The 19,444-nt window shown below is 42.0% G+C and overlaps 1 protein-coding gene and 1 long non-coding RNA gene across 4 annotated transcripts in view; one reads left to right on the top strand and one right to left on the bottom strand.

Moving 5' to 3' along the window:
* The window catches only part of TENM2 (teneurin transmembrane protein 2), a 1,107,817-nt gene that overhangs the window by 299,008 nt on the left and 789,365 nt on the right, over positions 1–19,444 (top strand). The gene's annotated exons all lie outside the window — the stretch shown is intronic.
* On the bottom strand, positions 4,096–18,983 carry LOC142818684 (uncharacterized). The gene is made up of 3 exons (XR_012896271.1): positions 18,837–18,983; positions 18,409–18,508; positions 4,096–4,255 (listed from the first exon to the last, which is right to left on the bottom strand). It is a non-coding gene; the product is annotated as an uncharacterized LOC142818684 (long non-coding RNA).

The raw sequence follows: 19,444 nt of genomic DNA, 5'->3' as shown, positions 1-19,444 counted from the left end.
AATTTGTTTACGATCTGGTATATCCATTACTTTTGACTGTTTTATAGATCACAAATTCATATCAGAAGTAGTTCCTGCTAGGTTAAGAGTATTACTCGAACTCTCAGTCTGCAAAGAGGCCGTGTGAGTGAGAAGAAACTTGCGCTCATGTAAAGCTTACTGAAGAGAGTATGCCAGAGTCTCTGTGGTTATGGGTTTCTTTGTGGAACAAGGTATAATTTATGTCCATGATAAACATGTAGAACAATACACAATATGGTAATTTTCTGAACCTTGCCATTTGCCTCCTTTAACAGTTGCAGTTAATTCTGCCTGTACATGAATGTGCTATCAATCTTTGACATATGACACAGTTGTCAAACTAGGTATTATTACAAAATAAGAAATCTATAATGTTCAACTTTTTTATAGCTGTCTGTCAGAAAGTTCTGAGGTGCATTTCTTTAAAGTCTCTGTCTCCTGAGGAAAAGGGGATAAGGCAGTGTGTCCCTGGACAGGATCTATGACTCATTATGTCAATCAAACCCCACTTCAGAGGGGAATAAAGAGATTTGTATCTCAAAGCTGTGCATAACGACTTCTCAGCTTTTCATTTCATATTTATGAGCGGTTTACTTTGAAGTGTTTATCAGGCAATACGCAGAAACATGAGAGAGCATTGCCTGAAACCATGTTCGAGTGTCTAATCTGTTAAATGCTTGCTGAGCAGGCTAGTTCATCAGTGCATGCAATGCAAAAAAGGCGAAAAAATAAACTTTTTTGAGCTTTTGAAGCAGAATCTTTATATTAACAATATAAAAAGGATTAATAATGCCAAGCATTCTAAAATAATTGTAATATATAAAACTTACAAAAATTGGATGTGTACTGTATTAAATTGATAGTTTCTTGCTTCAAGAGAAGCTAGATATAATTTCAAAATAAACAGATACATATAATATACCCTTCCACTTGGAAAATCTGAGGTTACAGTGACCACAAGATTCTTATTACCTAATCTAGGAGTCTGAGGGCAATCGTAAGGGTAGAATTCTCCAGTTCTTTGGACAGAGGGCAAATTCTGATAGCTGCTCAAAATACAGTACCATTGATATTTAAAGGAAATAAGTATTCCTCAACATTGCCCACTGGCTCTCTACTATATATTCCATGGATCTGTGAGAAGGGAAGTATGGTTAGTTGAGGGAGAAGCCATAACTTGAGGGTAAGACAGAAATGCATCTGCCACCATTTCTCAGTTCTAGTGAGCGAGGTAAGAAGGTAGATGTATACAATGATTGCCATTACAGTTCATTATTAGTCGGTAGGTTTTTCTCTCTCCCTTGCCTTCTGAGCTCTGCTTATATTTATTTACATAATTGTATATGCATGTGTAAAGTAATAAATGTAGGTTTTAAATAAAATAGGATATTTTACTTTATATTTTATAGGATGCCGCTGAATATACTGAGGACATACACACTTTTATGTATGTATGTAAGCATTTTAAAAAAGTTATGATTTTCCTTTTTAGAAATAGTTTATCTTATTAATCTGATTGTTATTCACCATCAGTATAATAATCTGTTCCATGCCAAACACAAAATGCAAATACGCTGCTGCAAACAGCTTTCTGTTTTGCTGTGCTATTTAGAGAAATGGCTTTAGGATATATGCAAATATTTTCAAAAGGATCCTCCAATTTTAGATTATTTGATTTTTTTTTTTAGGACTTTTGAGGATCCAACCCAAAGTGTCTCAAGCACTCGTAAATTCAAAGTCTGGGGGAACTGTGGACACTAAGGACTTCTGATAGTTAGTCCATAGGTGTCAGTTTGGAAACACAATATCAGAAACCCTTTTTGGAATGTTGGTCTTATCTCTGTTTTCTTTATCTTCTGCTATTATGAGTACATATATGTTTACTATCTCTTGACACCCTAAAAGTGTCTCAGATAAAATTAACTTACAACCAAAAAAGGTGATCTATAAGAGAAACTGCTAAAACTTTGGCAAGGGTAAGATATAAGGGAGCTTCACACAAGATTAATTTTACAACAAATTTGCCATCAATCTCCTTGAAACCTAAACTAATCCATGAAGAGAGAGCAAAGGAGATAACAGGACCAAGAAGATTTAGAACCAATCCTAAATTTAAAAAAAAATTATGCTGTTCTTGGAATCAATACTGAGAAATACATGCTGTTGTCAACAAGGGTGAAAAATCAGGACATGGATGTTGAGTAATAAGCACCTATATACGACAAAGCCCTGAATATTGACACTGCCCTATAAAATCAGGATATCTGGTTACACTGTTTGCAAGTGATAAGGGAACATAGGGTATGTCTACACTACCCCGCTAGTTCGAACTAGCGGGGTAATGTAGGCATACCGCAACTGGGATTTGAATTTCCTGGGCTTCATTTGCATAAGCGGGGCGCCGCCATTTTTAAATCCCTGCTGGTTCGAACCCCGTGCCGCGCGGCTACACGGGGCACGAACTAGGTAGTTCGAACTAGGCTTCCTAGTTCGATCTACCGTTACTCCTCATTCCTAGTTCGAACTACCTAGTTCGTGCCGCGTGTAGCCGCGCGGCACGGGGTTCGAACGAGCGGGGATTTAAAAATGGTGGCGTCCCACTTATGCAAATGAAGCCCGGGAAATTCAAATCCCGGGCTTCATTTGCAATTGCGGTATGCCTACATTACCCCGCTAGTTCAAACTAGTGGGTTAGTGTAGACATACCCATAATGAACCCTGGTACTAAAAGCCAGACTCATGGGTCAGTGGCAGAAAAGCAGTTGTGAGCTAATTGTCAAATCCTGCTTCCTTCCAGTGAAGAATACCTGAAGCAGAGACCATCATTTCTGGGAGTGGACTGGCTGAGAGGCAATGGAGAAGCATGTGGGACTGGTGCTTCACAGCCAGGGTGTCTACCAAAGCACATGTAGGGAGCGGGAACTGAAGGCAGGACAGCTGCAATAATGATTCATTATGCAATCCTAACTTCCCCCTCTAACTTAGATGAGACAGAGGAGAACTACAATGTAGCCTGGGCAGTAAAGCCTGGGGTGAAATGCGGGAGGGGATTCTGTTCTTCCTGCCCTTTGCAATATTTTGCTGAGCCAGTTCTTTTGTTGCACAGGGGACCATCTGAGGCTGAAAGTATGCAATAGGGTTACGAAATGTACTTATTGTCGAAAGAGCAGGACCGGATAACATGCAAGAGATTATCTTTGAGGAGAGCTGTAAGGTTCAAAAAGTGGGAACAAGTGTAAGGATCAGGGAATAATTCAATTTCACCTTCCCTCTGCTAAACCCTAATAATTCTGTAATTAGAATCCATGCAGTAATAAAATTAATTGCATCCAGATATACTTGACCTTTATCAGCAAGACACAAATTTATCATTTCACCTGATCTGCAAGATACTTGTAGAACAAGTTAAGCAACTTAAAAAGTGTGATGAAGTGCATAGTAAAAATAGCGACATGGAACAATTTGCAAAGTAGCTCTCTTTGAAATCAAGCAGGTTTTGGTCTGTGACTGTCTGTAGCACTTGCCTGATTGTAGTTCCATACATGGGATTAATATTTAAGACGGAAGATATTCTAGTAGGCTGTGTCTAGACTGCATCCCTTTTCCATAAAAGGGATGCAAATTAGACACATCGCAATTGCAAATGAAGCGAGGATTTAAATCCCCCCCGCTTCATTTGCATAAACATGGCTGCCGCTTTTTTCCGGCTCGGAGCTTTGCCGGAAAAAAGCGCCAGTCTAGACGCGAAGCTTTCAGAAAATAAAGCCTTTTCCGAAAGATCCCTCATTCCTTATTTTAAATTCCTTATTTTAAAAGGAGTAAGGCTTTATTTTTCGAAAGATCCATGTCTAGACTGGCACTTTTTTCCGGCAAAGCTCCGAGCCGGAAAAAAGCGGCAGCCATGTTTATGCAAATGAAGAGGGGGAGATGTAAATCGTCGCTTCATTTGCAATTGCGATGTGTCTAATTTACATCCCTTTTACGGAAAAGTGATGCAGTCTAGACACAGCCATAGAGAATAAGCTGTGGAGGGCAGTCAGATAACAAATTAGCTTTTACGGTACCTAGTCATCATCATCATCATCATTGCTCTGCACGTGTATAGGGCAGCAACAAAAGTCCTCCACTTCTGTCTGTCTCTGCCCAGCCTCTCAATAGTGCTCCAAGTGTGATTCATGCTCTTCATTTCTACTTCAGCAGTCCGGCGCCATGTTGTCTTGGGTCATCCTCCTACCTAGTCATAGGGCAGAAATATTTTATCTAGAACAATTAGTACTATAGATCTTACCTTTATTTAAAAAAAAAGAGCTGAGGGGATGTAACAAGCAGAAAAGTAGTAATGTTTTATGTATAATGCTTAAAGTGGTCCAGTATTTATTTGTATTCAGTGTTTAGTACTCTGGACACAAAAAGCAGAATGTTTGGATGGAAAGGACAATAAAAGGGTTGTGCTGCCCAAGCTTGAAAGTGTTTTTTAACTAAGTAGATGTCATCTCTAAGGAATGTCTTTCTCCTAGGACCCTTGGATCCTAGAACAGAAGTACTATCATTTGAGCTAGCGGAGAATGTCCCCTCAAAACACAGGGTGAGATCCATTACTAGTAATACGGTTATTAAGATGGAAGTCCAGAGTGGCAGAAAAAATCCAGGAAGATGCCTTCGCTGATTTGGATGTGTACAGATGATGAATGAAGGGGACTGAAGCCAGGGCTGTCCTTACTGATAAGCAGCTGCATAGGGCACCTGAAAATTTGGGGGTTTGATATCCACCCACCCACCACCTCCCATCCCTCTTTTGTGACTTAGCTAGATCCTCTCTGGAGGAAGCAAACTTGAAAAAGCCTGCCAGACATATCCCCAGAACACTGCACCTGTGAAAGAGCCATTCAAGTGGTAATGAAGCCATTTAACAGGCATTTGGAACCCCCAGGTATATACTGTCAATTTCTGAATTTACTATATTACTCTACAGGACCTTAGTTTAAATTATGCTTTACAAATTTTTTATTCATGTGTTGCTGAAAATTATAAAGTAGAATCTCTAAAGATTCTTCTCCCTCAGCTGCCATTGGGCATTGGAGCACCAGTTTAATAGCACTGCATAGGGCCTCATAAATCCAAAGAATGACCCTGACTGAAATGAAAAGCATGGCCGGAGATGGTAGTAGGAAAGAGACCCCAAGAAAAGCTGTGAAAACAATGGATGGATTGCATCAAGGAAGATGGTGAGCGAATGGAACTCATTGCTGCCTTGGACAAAGGGGGTAAATGCTTGCGCAATGACCTTACCTTGACTGATGATATAAAGGGGTGTGGATTTAGAAGACCATTAAGTAAGCGGTTAAAATAGGTCACCAGATAATTTCTGAGGTAAAGAGAAAGTGGCTACTCACTTATTTTATTATCTGATATATGTACAACCTCCTTTCTGTGCTGCTACTAACTTAGGGAGAGTTAATTTTGCAGCAGTTGAGGAAATGGTTGTATTCTCCTTAACTCTGCCTACCTGAGATGCCAAAATGTGACATCTCTCATAGCAGATCTCATCTGGTCATGCAGGCTTTGCTGGGATTTTCATAGAAATCATACAATAGTAGGACTGGAAGGGATCTTGAGAGGTCATCGAGTCCAGTACCCTACCCTTATAGTGGGACCAAATATTGTATAGACCAGTGGTTCCCAAAATGTTGGCATCACATCCCCTTTTGATTTTTGAGAAACACCCATGCTCCCCTTCCCAAAAAATAGCAGTAAACATTGGGGTGGGATTGACGGGGAAGAGGTGTGTGGCTGGGTCACCTCGCGTCCCCCTCACCCCAGAATTTCTTCATGCCCCCCAGTTTGGGAACCCATGGTCTAAACCAGTGGTCCCCAACCATTTGAGGCTGCCGGGTGCCAGGGGGCGTGGTAGTTCGCCTGCCAGGCGCCAGAGGGTGGAGACACTTGTGTGCCTGGGGGCGTGGCTCCCCCATAGCCGCATGCCCAGGGACGGGGCCCCCTCCAAGGGCCGCACGCCTGGGGCCAGCACCCCCCCATCAAGCACTGTGTGCCTGGGGCCGGCGACCCCCCCCAAGGACCGCACGCCCGGAGTGTGGGCGGCAAATTCGCTGAGTGCCCGGGGCCGGAGCCCTCCCTCCCCCCCGAGTGCTGCACGCCCGGTGCCGGCACCACCCCCCCAAGTGCCGTGCGCCTGGGGCCGGCGCCCCCCCACAAGTGCCATGCTCCTGGGGCCGGTGCCCCCCTCCAAGTGCTACGCGCCCGGGGCCGGCGCCCCCCTCCAAGTGCCGACGCCCCCTCCAAGCGCCGTGCACCTGGGGCCGGCACTCCCCCCATGCACCGCACGCCCAGAGCGCGGGCGACCAGTTCGTGGCGCTCCCGGGGCCGGCGCTCACCGTGCGCCATGCACCCGGGGCCGGCTCCGGCACTATGCATGCGCCATGTACCCGGGGCCAGGCCAGTCCCGAGCACATGGCGGGCACACACAAATGACCCCGCAGGCACCGTGTTGGGGACCACTGGTCTAGACCATCCCTGATAGACATTTTTCTAACCTACTTTTAAATATCTCCAGAGATGGAGATTCCACACCCTCCCTGAGCAATTTATTCCAGTGTTTGACCACCCTGACAGTTAGGAACTTTTTCCTAATGTCCAATCTTAAACCTCCCTTGCTGCAGAGTAAGCCCAGTGCTTCTTGTTCTATCCTCAGATGCCAAGATGAACAAGTTTTCTCCCTCCTCCTCATGACACCCTTCTGGATACCTGAAGACTGCTATCATGTCCCCCCTCAATCTTTGCTTTTCTAAACTAAACAAACCCAATTCTTTCTGCCTTCCTTCATAGGTCATGTTCTCTAGACCTTTAATCATTCTTGTTGCTCTTCTGTGGACCCTCTCCACTTTCTCCACATCTGTCTTGAAATACGGTGCCCAGAAATGGACACAATGCTCCAACTGAGGCCTAACCAGTGCAGAGTAGAACGGAAGAATGACTTCTCGTGTCTTGCTCACAACATACCTGTTAATGCATTCCAGAATCATTTTTGCTTTTTTTGCAACAGCATCACACTACTGACTGCTAAGTGGGGCACTTTGCATTTGTCTTTATTAAACTTCATCCTATTTACCTCAGACCATTTCTCCAATGGTTATCTTCCTTGTTTTCTTTTCATGGTTGTCTTCCTTCTCAGTGGAGGTCAACTAACTTTGGGGAAGCTGGTTTAAGGTGTAGACACAATGGGCACAGGGCCCTAACCCTCTGTCATGTGATGTCAGAATGTAAAATTTCCAATAAAAAAAATTGTTTCTAGCTCTCATGATTTTGAAGAGAAGCTAGAAACAGAACTGGCCTTTGCTCCAAAATAAACTCCAAGTCTCTGCTCTACTCTCTAGCATTTTGGCTGAACAGTGCAGACTGGGAGTGAAAGTGATAGTGTCTCATAAGCACCCCCACTCATGACACCAGAATGACACCAGTCTGAGGGCATGTCTACCGTGGAGAGTTATTTCAAAATAACGCCCCTTATTTCCAAATAACGAGGCGAGCATTGACACTACTAAGCCTGTTATTTCAAAATAATGGGCTTGTTATTTAGAAATATCAACTCCTGCTTGTGAAGAGGAATAAGCTTATTTGAAATAGTTATTTTGGGAGTTATTATTTCAAAATAACTTATTTAGAAATAATCTGATAGTGTAGACACAGCCTCAGCGGACTCTAGATTGGTGATTTCTCCCATCTATCTTTCCACTAGCTTTGATCAGCAGTGAATGAGTTAACAGTGCTGATTTTTAAACCACCATCTTTGGGGATTGGAGGTGGGCGGTTCTGTGCAGAAGTAAGCAGGCCTTACTGAATCAAATTACTTCTATTTTTTTTTTAATTTTCAAGCTTTTTTCTGCAGCCTTAGTGCTAGAAACAACAGCACATCAGAAAATTGAAACTGTTAACTAACATGAGAAATATCAAACAAAATCCTAACAGTTTTTCTTTAAATTAAAAATATTTTCCTGTAAGAAATTTCTAATGAATTTTGAATTTAATTTTTTTAATTCAAATTCACATTTTGAAATTAAAATATTTAATGTTTTTCATTTTGACTTAAAATATTTTTGAAGGCTTTTTTTTGGTGGAAGAAGTTGCTTTGGTTTTCTTTAGTTAAATTTTAAGCCTAAACAAATTTCATTTTGGCATTTACTGGCAGGGGGAAAGGGGAAGAAAAAAAGGAAAAATACAATTATTGATACTTTTTTAAATATTGCCATTTAAAAAAATTTCAACTACCTGTGTTGGAAACTTAGTTTTCCTTTCAGGTCGATTCTGAAGAACAAGATGGCCAACTGTTCACTCTTAAAGAACTGAGGGGGCGGGGAAGTGACACCAAAAAGTCAAAGAGAGCAAAGTCAACTGTAAGGCTATGTCTACACTACAGGGATCTATTGGAAAAAAGTATTCAAATTGCACTTTGCAATTTGCGTACCCTTTTTCTGATTGTTTTTTCAGAAGAGGCTTTTCCAAAATTTGGCTGTCTACACTGGACCAAATTTCAGAAAAGCCTCCTCTTTCAGAAGAGTCCTTCTTCCTCTTGGGAGGAGAAAGACAGGGCTTCCGAAAAAGCACATCTGCTCTTCCGCAAAAAAAAAGCAGAAGAGCAGATGCATTCACTGGACGCGGTGGAGTTTTTTCAGGATATTGGAGGTATCCTGGAAAACCACATGGTGTAGATATAGTCTAAGACATTGGGAAGCAAACTGAAATTTAGGCTAAAAGCCAAAAGAGAACTGGTTAAAATAGCAAAGCAGTTCTTTTCAGGTGTGGGACAGGAGGATAACAATAGTATATACCTACGAGCATCATAGCCAGATTATAACAGGCGCTTTCTTATACAGTGCATTTTCTATGGAACAAAAGGAAAGTGAGAGCAACAGTGGCACCTGCTTTTTGAGTGTGGAAAATGTCACTGGAGAGAAACAGAAAGAGGGGGCAGGAAAAGGAGTTGCATTTCTTCCTTCCTAACATCTACAGAAAACTAATAACAGTGATGTATTCCTAACAAGGCTGACCTCACAGGCAGATCCATAGTGCATTTTCCTGTCAAATAGCTACTATTGTGAACATTTTAAAAGGCCTGTATGCTGTTTCTGTGTTGCATGGTTGAATATTCATTCTACAGATGATAGTAATTGGCACATAAAGGAAAACCTTATAGTAAGAGTGTATATTCCATCTGCAGGAAAATTCAGGACCAAAAATAATTGGCTGAGTTGGAGCCAACTGCTCCATTTATAACAGCACAATAGACAATGGCCATGAAAGTAACTAATTATCTTACTAGGCTTGAAAATGAAAAAATGAAAGCAGCTTATAATATCAAGTAACTAAAGACATTTCCTGATTTCTTCATTAAGACTGAAAACAATAAAATTGTTGCTGGCATCTATTTGGCAAAAAGCACATTATCTAATAGCAGTGAATCAGTATCCTTGGGTGTTGAATTTGGGCTTGTTTTTTCCTTCAGGGCACTAGTGATCAAATACATTTTTAACTAAATTACCATTTTTATCACACTTCGGGAAGTTTCCCCTTTCATCTGTAACTACTTCTAGGAGAACTAAAGTTTTGGGAAACTCTTGTTTCCATTTCAAATGACTACATCTATCACTGCTGAAAGGCGTTTGAGTTAGTCATTGGTAGATGCTTTTAGCATTGTTGGAAATTTTGAGTTGGAGGCTGGCACCTCTAGCCTGACTGAAGTCTGTTATGAACAACATCACGCAGAACATATATAGAACAGTATTGGGTCTAGTACTAGACAGGTCTCTCTTATTCTATCGTATAGAGTACGGGTACGTCTACACTAGCCCCCTAGTTCAAACTAGGGAGGCTAATGAGGATGACCAAAATTGCAAATGAAGCACTGGATTTGAATATCCCACGCTTCATTATTCCCGGGTGGTCGCCATTTTGGAAGCTGACTAGCTTGGAATAACTGCCCACATCTACATGTGGCAGTGAAATGGGAGTTGGAAGTAAACCCCTTAACTTGAATTAGCTGTTAAACCTCATTCCACGAGAAGTAACAGCTAATTTGAGTTAGGGGTTTACTTCGAAATCCCGTTTCACTGCCGCATGTAGACGCGGGCAGTTATTCCCAGCTAGTCAGTTTCCAAAATGGCGACCAGCCAGGAACATGCTAATGAAGAGAGGGATATTTAAATCCCACACTTCATTTGCAATTTTGGTCGCCCTCATTAGCCTCCCTAGTTCAAACTGGGGGCTAGTGCAGATGTACCCTACATTTTATGGTGCCATTTTTTCTAGGTGACATGTTTAAAATAGAGTAGCACCTTATGACTAAACATCTGGCAGCTGCTAAAGCCAATAAACTATGTACATGTGCTTGGGGACCTTAATACAATATTCTCAGTGTTCTCAACATGTGAAATACAAAAGAAAACACATAAGTAATCCTCTGGTGGCAACATTTGCAGATATTTCCATGACACCCAATTAGCCAGTTACAAAACTATGGAAAGTTATAGACTGTGACTTTTACTGTTTCTTAAAAGTAAAATTTATTTGGCATACTCTTAGGCTACATCTACACTGCACTGTAGTTTGAAATAAGATTAGCAATTTGAGCTTACACATATTGCGTATCTTATCTGGATCTTATTTCGAAATAGCTTATTATGTTATTTGACACTGTCTAGACAAATGTTTCTCAACCTTTTTTTATAAAGTGCCCCCTTTAAAAAAAAAGTACCCCCAGTACCTACAGTTTTCAGACACATTTTTTTTCGACCATTGCAACACATTTGTTTAAACAACCTAATCGTAGTTGGGCGGGCGATGAAATTTTTGGGTGTAAAAAGTAGAAAAATAATAAAACGCTGTAAAACTTTAAACAAAAATTCAGTTTTCTCCAAATTTCAATTGTGTTGACATACCCCCCAGACTTCTCTCAAGTACCCTAAGGATACTTATACCACTGGTTAAGAAACACTGGTCCAGACAGTACCAAGTTTCAAAACAACCCGCTATTCCGAAACGTCCCTTACTCCTCTTGGAATGAGGTTTACGGGGACACCAGAGTACTGAGCCTGTTATATTTCAAAATAACAGGCTTACTGTTAAGATATGGTAGAGCTATTTCAGGATACTCCAGTATTCCAAAATAATGCAGTGTAGATGCAGCCTTAGATACGAAAAGTGGTGTTTAAGATTTATTTTAATAACAGAAAAGTCAGAAAAAGAGTGTTTATATAATCCATGTATCCTCAGGAATGTGTACTTCTGAAAGAAAATCTAAAAATATTCTCATATAGAGATGCAAGATTTTAAAGTAAAATAGAGTTGTCCACTGATGCACATAGTTTTATTGTAAAGCGACTATATCCACAGGCATGCATATCTATCTGTCTGTCTACCTATCTGTCTGTCAGTCTATCTGTCTTTACATCAAAGGCAATTGAGCTTAAAATGTCAAGTCCTTTTATGACAAATACTAAGGTGCTTTTACAACAGCATCTATGTGACACAGATGGGCACTTCCATGAGCTTGTCTAAATGACTCTAAAACATACCATTTCACAGGCGGTCAAATGAGCTGATTGATTCTGCTGTTACCATAGTCTAACAAGACTACTGCGTCGTGTTCAACAAGCTAGATTGTATTGTATGAATATGAATAGATGTATCTAATGTTAACTGGTTACAATTGTGATACCATTTCATTCTAAACTGAAACTTGCCTGAAAGTGGTATATACTTGAAGATCCAGTCAAAGTGTCCATCAGAGAGAAAGCTAATGGTGCAGAGACAGGAGTGATTAGTGGATACCGATGAGCCAATTGGGAATTAATGGTCTAGTTTCTTACATGGTGCATGTCAAATGAATCTGAACAGTTGAGATTCTAAAGTGTGCACATAAAGATACAGTGATCTTCATTTACTTTGTGCTTCTGTGAAGTTTTCTTTTCAATTACTTAAACCATTTTACAATTAAATCTTTCAACTTTGTTAGGTAGATAAAATATCTCAAATGGGAACTACGGTATAGAACCATAGAATCATAGAATCCTAGGACAGGAAGGGACCTCGAGAAGTCATCCAGTCTAGTACCCTGCCCGCATGGCAGGACCCAGTACTGTCTAGACCATCCCTGATAGACATTTATCTAACCTACTCTTAAATATCTCACAGATGAAGATTCCACAACCTCCCTAGGCAATTTATTCCAGTGTTTAACCATAGATCTAACCATAGAAACTTTATTCCTGACAGTTAGGAACTTTTTCCTAATGTCCAACCTAAACCTCCCTTGCTGCAGTTTAAGCCCGTTGCTACTTGTTCTATCCTCAGAGGCCAGGAAGAATAATTTTTCTCCCTCCTCCTTGGGACACCCTTTTAGATACCTGAAAACCGCTAACATGTCCCCTCTCAATCTTCTCTTTTCCAGACTAATGATATTCAGTGGCTTAAATGAAGGTATACACTGAGTCATTTGCCAAGCTGGGAAGAGAAAACATCCTTTCTAGCTCCCTAGTCCTATGCTTTAACCACTAGACCAACATTCCACTTACTTTATATCTGGGTTGGGGAACCTTGTTTGAATTGGTGCCACTGACCCACAGAAAAATCAGTCAGGGGCTGCATACAAGTGAGAAACAAACAAACAAAAGCTCCCCTTACCAGCATGGGCTCCCCAATGCTGAGGAGGGAGTCCCGAGCCTCAGGAGCCAGATCCAAGCAAGCCGTGGGCTGCAGCCAGCCCCCAGTCTTAGGTTCCCCACTTTATATAAGCTACCAGGGGAGAATCTGTTCTAGATTTGATCCTAACAAATAGGGAGGAACTAGTTGAGAATTTGAAAGTGGAAGGCAGCTTGGGTGAAAGTGATCATGAAATCATAGAGTTCACAAATCTAAGGAGGGGTAGAAGGAAGAACAGCAAAATAGAGACAATGGATTTCAGGAAGGCGGATTTTGGTAAGCTTAGAGAGCTGACAGGTAAGGTCCCATGGGAATTGAGACTGAGGGGAAAAACAACTGAGGAGAGTTGGCAGTTTTTCAAAGGGACATTGTTAAGGGCCCAAAAGCAAGCTATTCCAATGTGTTAGAAAGATAGAAAATATGACAAAAGACCACCTTGGATTAACCACGAGATCTTGCATGATCTAAAAATAAAAAAGGAGTCATATAAAAAATGGAAAGTAGGACAAATTACAAAGGATGAATATAGGCAAACAGCACAGGAATGCAAGGGCAAGATTAGAAAGGCAAAGGCACAGAATGAGCTCAAACTAGCTACCGGAGTAAAGGGAAACAACAAGACTTTTTATAAATACATTAGAAGCAAGAGGAAGACCAAGGAGAGGGTAGGCCCACTGGTCAGTGAGGAGGGAGAAACAGTAACAGGAAACTTGGAAATGGCAGAGATGCTCAATGACTTCTTTGTTTCGGTCTTCACCGAGAAGTTTGAAGGAACGCCTAACATAGTGAGTGCTAGTGGGAAGCGGGTAGTTTTAGAAGGTAAAATAAAAAAAGATCAAGTTAAAAATCACCTAGAAAAGTTAGATGCCTGCAAGTCACCGGGGTTTGATGAAATGCATCCTAGAATACTCAAGGAGCTGATAGAGGAGGTATCTGAGCCTCTAGCTATCATCTTTGGAAAATCATGGGAGACAGGAGAGATTCCAGAGGACTGGAAAAGGGCAAATATAGATAGTGCCCATCTATAAAAAGGTAAATAAGAACATTCAGGAAACTACAGACCAGTTAGTTTAACTTCTGTGCCAGGGAAGATAATGGAGCAAGTAATTAAGGAAATCGTCTGTAAACACTTGGAAAGTGGCAAGGTGATAGGAAACAGCCAGCATGGATTTGTAAAGAACAAATCATGTCAAACCAATCTGATAGCTTTCTTTAATAGGATAACGAGTCTTGTGGATAAGGAAGAAGCGGTGGATGTGGCATACCTAGACTTTAGTAAGGTGTTTGATACGGCCTCGCATGATATTCTTATCAATAAACTAGGTAAATACAACTTAGATGGGGCTTCTATAAGGTGGGTGCATAACTGGCTGGATAACCGTACTCAGAGAGTAGTTATTAATGGTTCACAATCCTGCTGGAAAGGCATAACAAGTGGGGTTCCGCAGGGGTCTGTTTTGAGACTGGCTCTGTTCAATATCTTCATCAATGATTTAGATATTGGTATAGAAAGTACGCTTATTAAGTTTGCAGATGATACCAAGCTGGGAGGGGTTGTGACTAATCTTCAGGATAGGGTCATAATTCAAAATGATCTGGACAAATTGGAGAAATGGTCTGAGTAAATAGAATGAAGTTTAATAAAGACAAATGCAAAGTGCTCCACTTAGGAAGGAACAATCAGTTTCATACATACAGAATGGGAAGCGACTGTCTGGGAAGGAGTACGGCAGAAAGGGATCTAGGGGTTATAGTGAACCACAAGTTGAATATAAGATAACAGTGTGATGCCGTTGCAAAGAAAGCAAACATGATTCTGGGATGCAATAACAGGTGTGTTGTGAGCAAGACATGAGAAGTCATTCTTCCGCTCTACTCTGCGCTGGTTAGGCCTCAGTTGGAGTATTGTGTTCAGTTCTGGGCACCGCATTCAAGAAAGATGTGAAGAAATTGGAGAAGAGCAATGAGAATGATTAAAGGTCTAGAGAACATGACCTATGAGGAAAGGCTGAAGGAATTAGGTTTGTTTAGCTTAGAAAAGAAAAGATTGAGGGGGGACATGATAGCAGTTTTCAGATATCTAAAAGGGTGTCATAGGACGAGGGAGAAAACTTGTTCATCTTGGTCTCTGGGGATAGAACAAGAAGCAATGGGCTTAAACTGCAGCAAGGGAGGTTTAGGTTGGACATTAGGAATAAGTTCCTAACTGTCAGGGTGGTCAAACACTGGAATAAATTGCCCAGGGAGGTTGTGGAATCTCCATCTCTGGAGATATTTAAGAGTAGGTTAGATAAATGTCTATCAGGGATGGTCTAGACAGTATTTGGTCCTGCCACGAGGGCAGGGGACTGGACTCGATGACCTCTCAAAGTCCCTTCCAGTATTCTATGATTCTATGATATGCTCTATTTGAAGTGTAGATTGAATTTTAGTTCTCTGATTGGCTTTAGTTTGGGTGGCATTCCTGGATTATGATTGGGGAATACATTGGAATGTTACTGGAAATTACTAAAGAAATATAACTTGGTTTTTATTTTTATGCGTGGATATTTCTCAGCTTCTCATGCTAGCAAGATTAAGGGTTTCAAGTTTTGTCTTTACAGGAACCCCCAATATTCTTTTTGGAGGGGGTTGTGATGCTCTATAAACTAGTGTAGATTAGCCCCAACTTAAAACACTGTCATCATTGCAGAGACAATTTTAATCCTTCCTCTAGCTAAACTCATGCAAAATCATTGACTTCGTTTTGAGTTGCTACATGTGTAACTGAGGATAGAAGTTGGGTCAGCATTTTTTCTTTAAAGACTAAAGTTTATGGGCTGCTTTCAGCCTTTATTCTGAGAATTTTCAATCAGTAAGTGTGGCTGCTAACGATCAGTGGCATACAATAACCCCCTTGTTTAGCTTCGTTCTTGAGTGAATACATCTTGTCACGAGTGATTCGGCGCATCTAATTCCAGAGTAGCAGAACTGCATATACTATTACAGCTTCACCTAAATCCTGCTTGTACTGAAAACTGATTGTTGTAGTTTTTCATCTGAAAACACTTCTTATGTCTTGTTGTTCCACTTTCACGAGCAGTGCAGAAAATAGGATTTAAAATTGTGTCAGGTTACAGGTCATATCCAACATTTCTCTCTGGGCATTCAGCAGCCACGCTAAAGAATAAGGATGTTAAATCCCTGTTAACTTGTTAACTAGTTAAATGTTAAGTTTAACCAGTTAACTAATGAAATGGTGGTGGGCAAGGGACCATTACAGCCTGCCCACCCCGACCAGCCTGAAAGGAGTTGCTCCAGCCCAGCTGCTCCAGCCCTGTGGGGCTGCTGGCTCCCAGTCCATGCAGGCTGGAAGTTGGCAGACTCATCAGGGAAGGAGTGAAAGTAGCAGCGGCAGGAGAGAGGGCTGCCAGCTCCCAGCCAGCATAAGGCTCCCAGCCTCCCCCGCAAGGGCGGCATTTCAGAATGGTAGGGGGGGCAGCAGCCATGTGCTCTGGAACTTGGATTGTTTTTCATCCTGTTGCCCCAAAGAGAGCTCACCAGCCAGGTATGAGAGGCATTCACAGAATGCAAGCCCTTCCCCCTCACTCCCTGATAGTCCAGGGAACGGGATGAAAAGTAATGCGCATTCCCCCTCCCCTTCCCAAAATGGCGTCCTTGCCCTCCCCCTCTGCTGTTGCTTCCATCCAGTGCAAAGTTTGCACCCTCCCTTCCCCTGTTGCCGCTTCTACCTTCCCTACCCCCCAAGGCTGCTGACTCCTCCTGTGAGGCTAGAGCAGCCCTGCACTCATGACGGACTGTCTGAGGAGAGCTGCTCTTAGGTAATGGTTAACTGTTACCTGGTAAGTATCATCCATTAAGGATGATGCTTACCAGCATCATCCCTGGTAAAGATCAGCTTTTTAAACTTCTGCCAGGAAGCCAACTTTGTGAATCAGAATTCTGAATCGAATGCCTGTATGTGTTATGCAGTTAGTATATAACATGAGGGAAATATGGTCTGGATTTCAATTTGATGTCAGAAGAACATCAGAAGACTGATCCCTATATGCTAACTGGTAGAAAAACAGTGATTTGGTTCATGAATGCAGGCAGACAGGTATCAGTCTTTGGAACAGAATTACTTGCATTCAGAAGGAAGTCTTCTTTGTAGATAGAATGCTGTTGGTACCCCTGCACTTAAGGTTGTCTAACACTTCATATTTTAAGACCTTGTTCTTCTTCAGGTGATTGTCAATCTGGTGTTCCTCTGTGGGGTACACCTATGCACCATGCGCCTGGAGATGGACAACTTTGAAAATTATGCTTATTGGTGTGTGCACGCACTCTGACTCGCCTTGTGCCTCCGCTGAGGTGATAAAGAGCAGGTTAGACTGACTTTTTCAAGTTCCCTCTCATTTCTGCACAGTCCATGTTGGGACTTTGTCTGATGTTCTTCTAAAAATCACAACGGTATGTCATTTTAAAACAGTTTTATCAGTAGTTTATTTCTTTTCTAATTTAGTACTTATAGCCTTAGAGTAACTTAGATCCCCCTCCCCCCCAGCCCTCTAACCCCATCTCAGGGCAAGTACTGGAATATGCCTAGGACTCTGGTCTTCAGACTCTGCCCATTCTATTGTAATCTGTCTTAATCAGCTATGACCATCAGAATTGCCTGTCCTGCCCAGGAGAAGCTCACATTGTGGTTAGGTGCATTTTTCTCAGTTCTTCCTCAGCTGAAGCTGAGGTCAAGCACTTTGTCTCTGCAAGTATCTCACGGAGATGGCCATGAGACCATATTCAGACCAAGGGTGGGGAACCCCCCTGTAGGTTGGTCCAATTCAGTGAGGAGTGCGCCTCCTCCTACTATAGCCAATTCTGGTGCTGGCCAGACCCTCCCCTACTCTTTGACATCATGATGGGCCTAAATGGGAGATTAGGAGCACTCCCATTAGCATAGGGCTATGTTTACTTTAACTCCAAGAGAGTGGACATTCCTTTCAGTAGCTCAGCCCATGGGTGCCCCTTAAACTAGGAAGATCCAAACTTGTAGCAGAGCCCCAAGAAATATTGCTTACAGACCAAGAGTCTTCTCCTCCTCTGGGCCAGTCTGTTTCCATGGAGACCATATCCCTTCTATAAGATGTGCCTTGGGTATGAAGTCTCTCAACTTCCTCACAAGTCCTGTAATAGGTTTTGTTGGCTCCAGTGGTTAGAACCAGAATCTGCCTTTTCCTCTTTCAATGAATCAGAACAAGGAGAACTACCTAGACGTACTGCTTCTAGGCACTTTCATGGAGATCTGCACATCTATGGGGACAGCTAATCCCTCATCCACCTGGGAACCGCTGGTACCCCATTCCATGTGGATACCCCACAAACTTCTGCGTATATCGCTTATTGGTCACATAGGTAGTCATAGGCACAGTATTCTTTTGGAACCCAACTGATCCATGAGAGAAATGCTGTGTACTCACTTGCCCCCTTGCGTACTCCCTTGCCTTCCTGGTTGCTCTTACTTTGGTGAGAAAAGTCTGTGATCTTGGAGTTACATTGGCAGACCTGCTGTTCACAGATGTTCTGCAAGGATAAGTTTTCCTTATATCTACACCATAAATGTATCCCGAAGATGGTACCTCACTTTAACATTAACCAGTCCATTCACTTGCCTGTTCATTTCGTGAAACCACATACCTCTGAAGAAGGTCTACTCCATTCCTTTGAAGTCTGGAATGCTCTAGCTTGCAGACAATGAAACCTGTCAGGTAATCCTCCAGATTGTTAATTGCAGTAGCTAAAAAAAATTGGGAATAGACAATATCAACCCAGAAAATCACCCAATGCATTAAACTTCCTCAATTCTTGTGACTACCTCTCACTGCTGCTCAAGCTATGAACATATCCTTCCTTCAGGACGTGCATCTCATAGACACATGTAAAGTATCCATGAGGAGCAGGATGCAATACACTATGCCTGACGGCAGGACTCTGTGGTGAATGCCTCCTTTTGGCACAGCAGTTCACTGCATAACCTTCCATCCTCATCTTTATGCCCTCCTTTAGCAATGCTAGTCAACCATCTGAGCGGAATACAATAGGGGACATTACTTGAAGTTATTTACCTGTGACTGAAAACTCTTTGAGAAGCATGGTTCCTATATTCCACATTCCAGGCTTCTTCTTCTCTTCTTCAGATCTTGTCAAATTGCCTATGCAGAAGGATCTGGAGATGCGGTCAGTCCATCCTGCCCGTCTTCAACTCAAATGGAAGTCTGAAGTGAGTCAGAGCACATGTGTGAACCAAATTATGCTATTTTCAAATTTCTCTCATTCAGGGTGTACGGAACACATACATGATCTTCAGGTTAAACTTGTATTAGACTTAGAAGTCTCAAAGGGTATGTCTACACTACCCCCCTAGTTCGAACTAGGGAGGTAATGTATGCATACCGAACTTGCTAATGAAGCCCGGGATTTGTATTTCCCGGGCTTCATTAGCATAAAGCCAGCGCCGCCATTTTTAAAAGCCGGCTAGTGCGAACCCCATGCCGCGCGGCTACACGCGGCACGGACTAGATAGTTCAGATTAGGCTTCTAATCCGAACTATCTGTACGCCTCGTGGAACGTGGAAGCCTAATCCGAACTATCTAGTCCGTGCCGCGTGTAGCCGCGTGGCACGAGGTTCGCACTAGCCGGCTTTTAAAAATGGCGGCGCCGGCTTTATGCTAA

The sequence above is a fragment of the Pelodiscus sinensis genome, chromosome 17 (assembly GCF_049634645.1).
Source record: "Pelodiscus sinensis isolate JC-2024 chromosome 17, ASM4963464v1, whole genome shotgun sequence".
NCBI lineage: Eukaryota > Metazoa > Chordata > Testudines > Trionychidae > Pelodiscus > Pelodiscus sinensis.
Note: the sequence above shows the minus strand (reverse complement) of the source record. Positions and strands in the feature narration are given on the sequence as shown.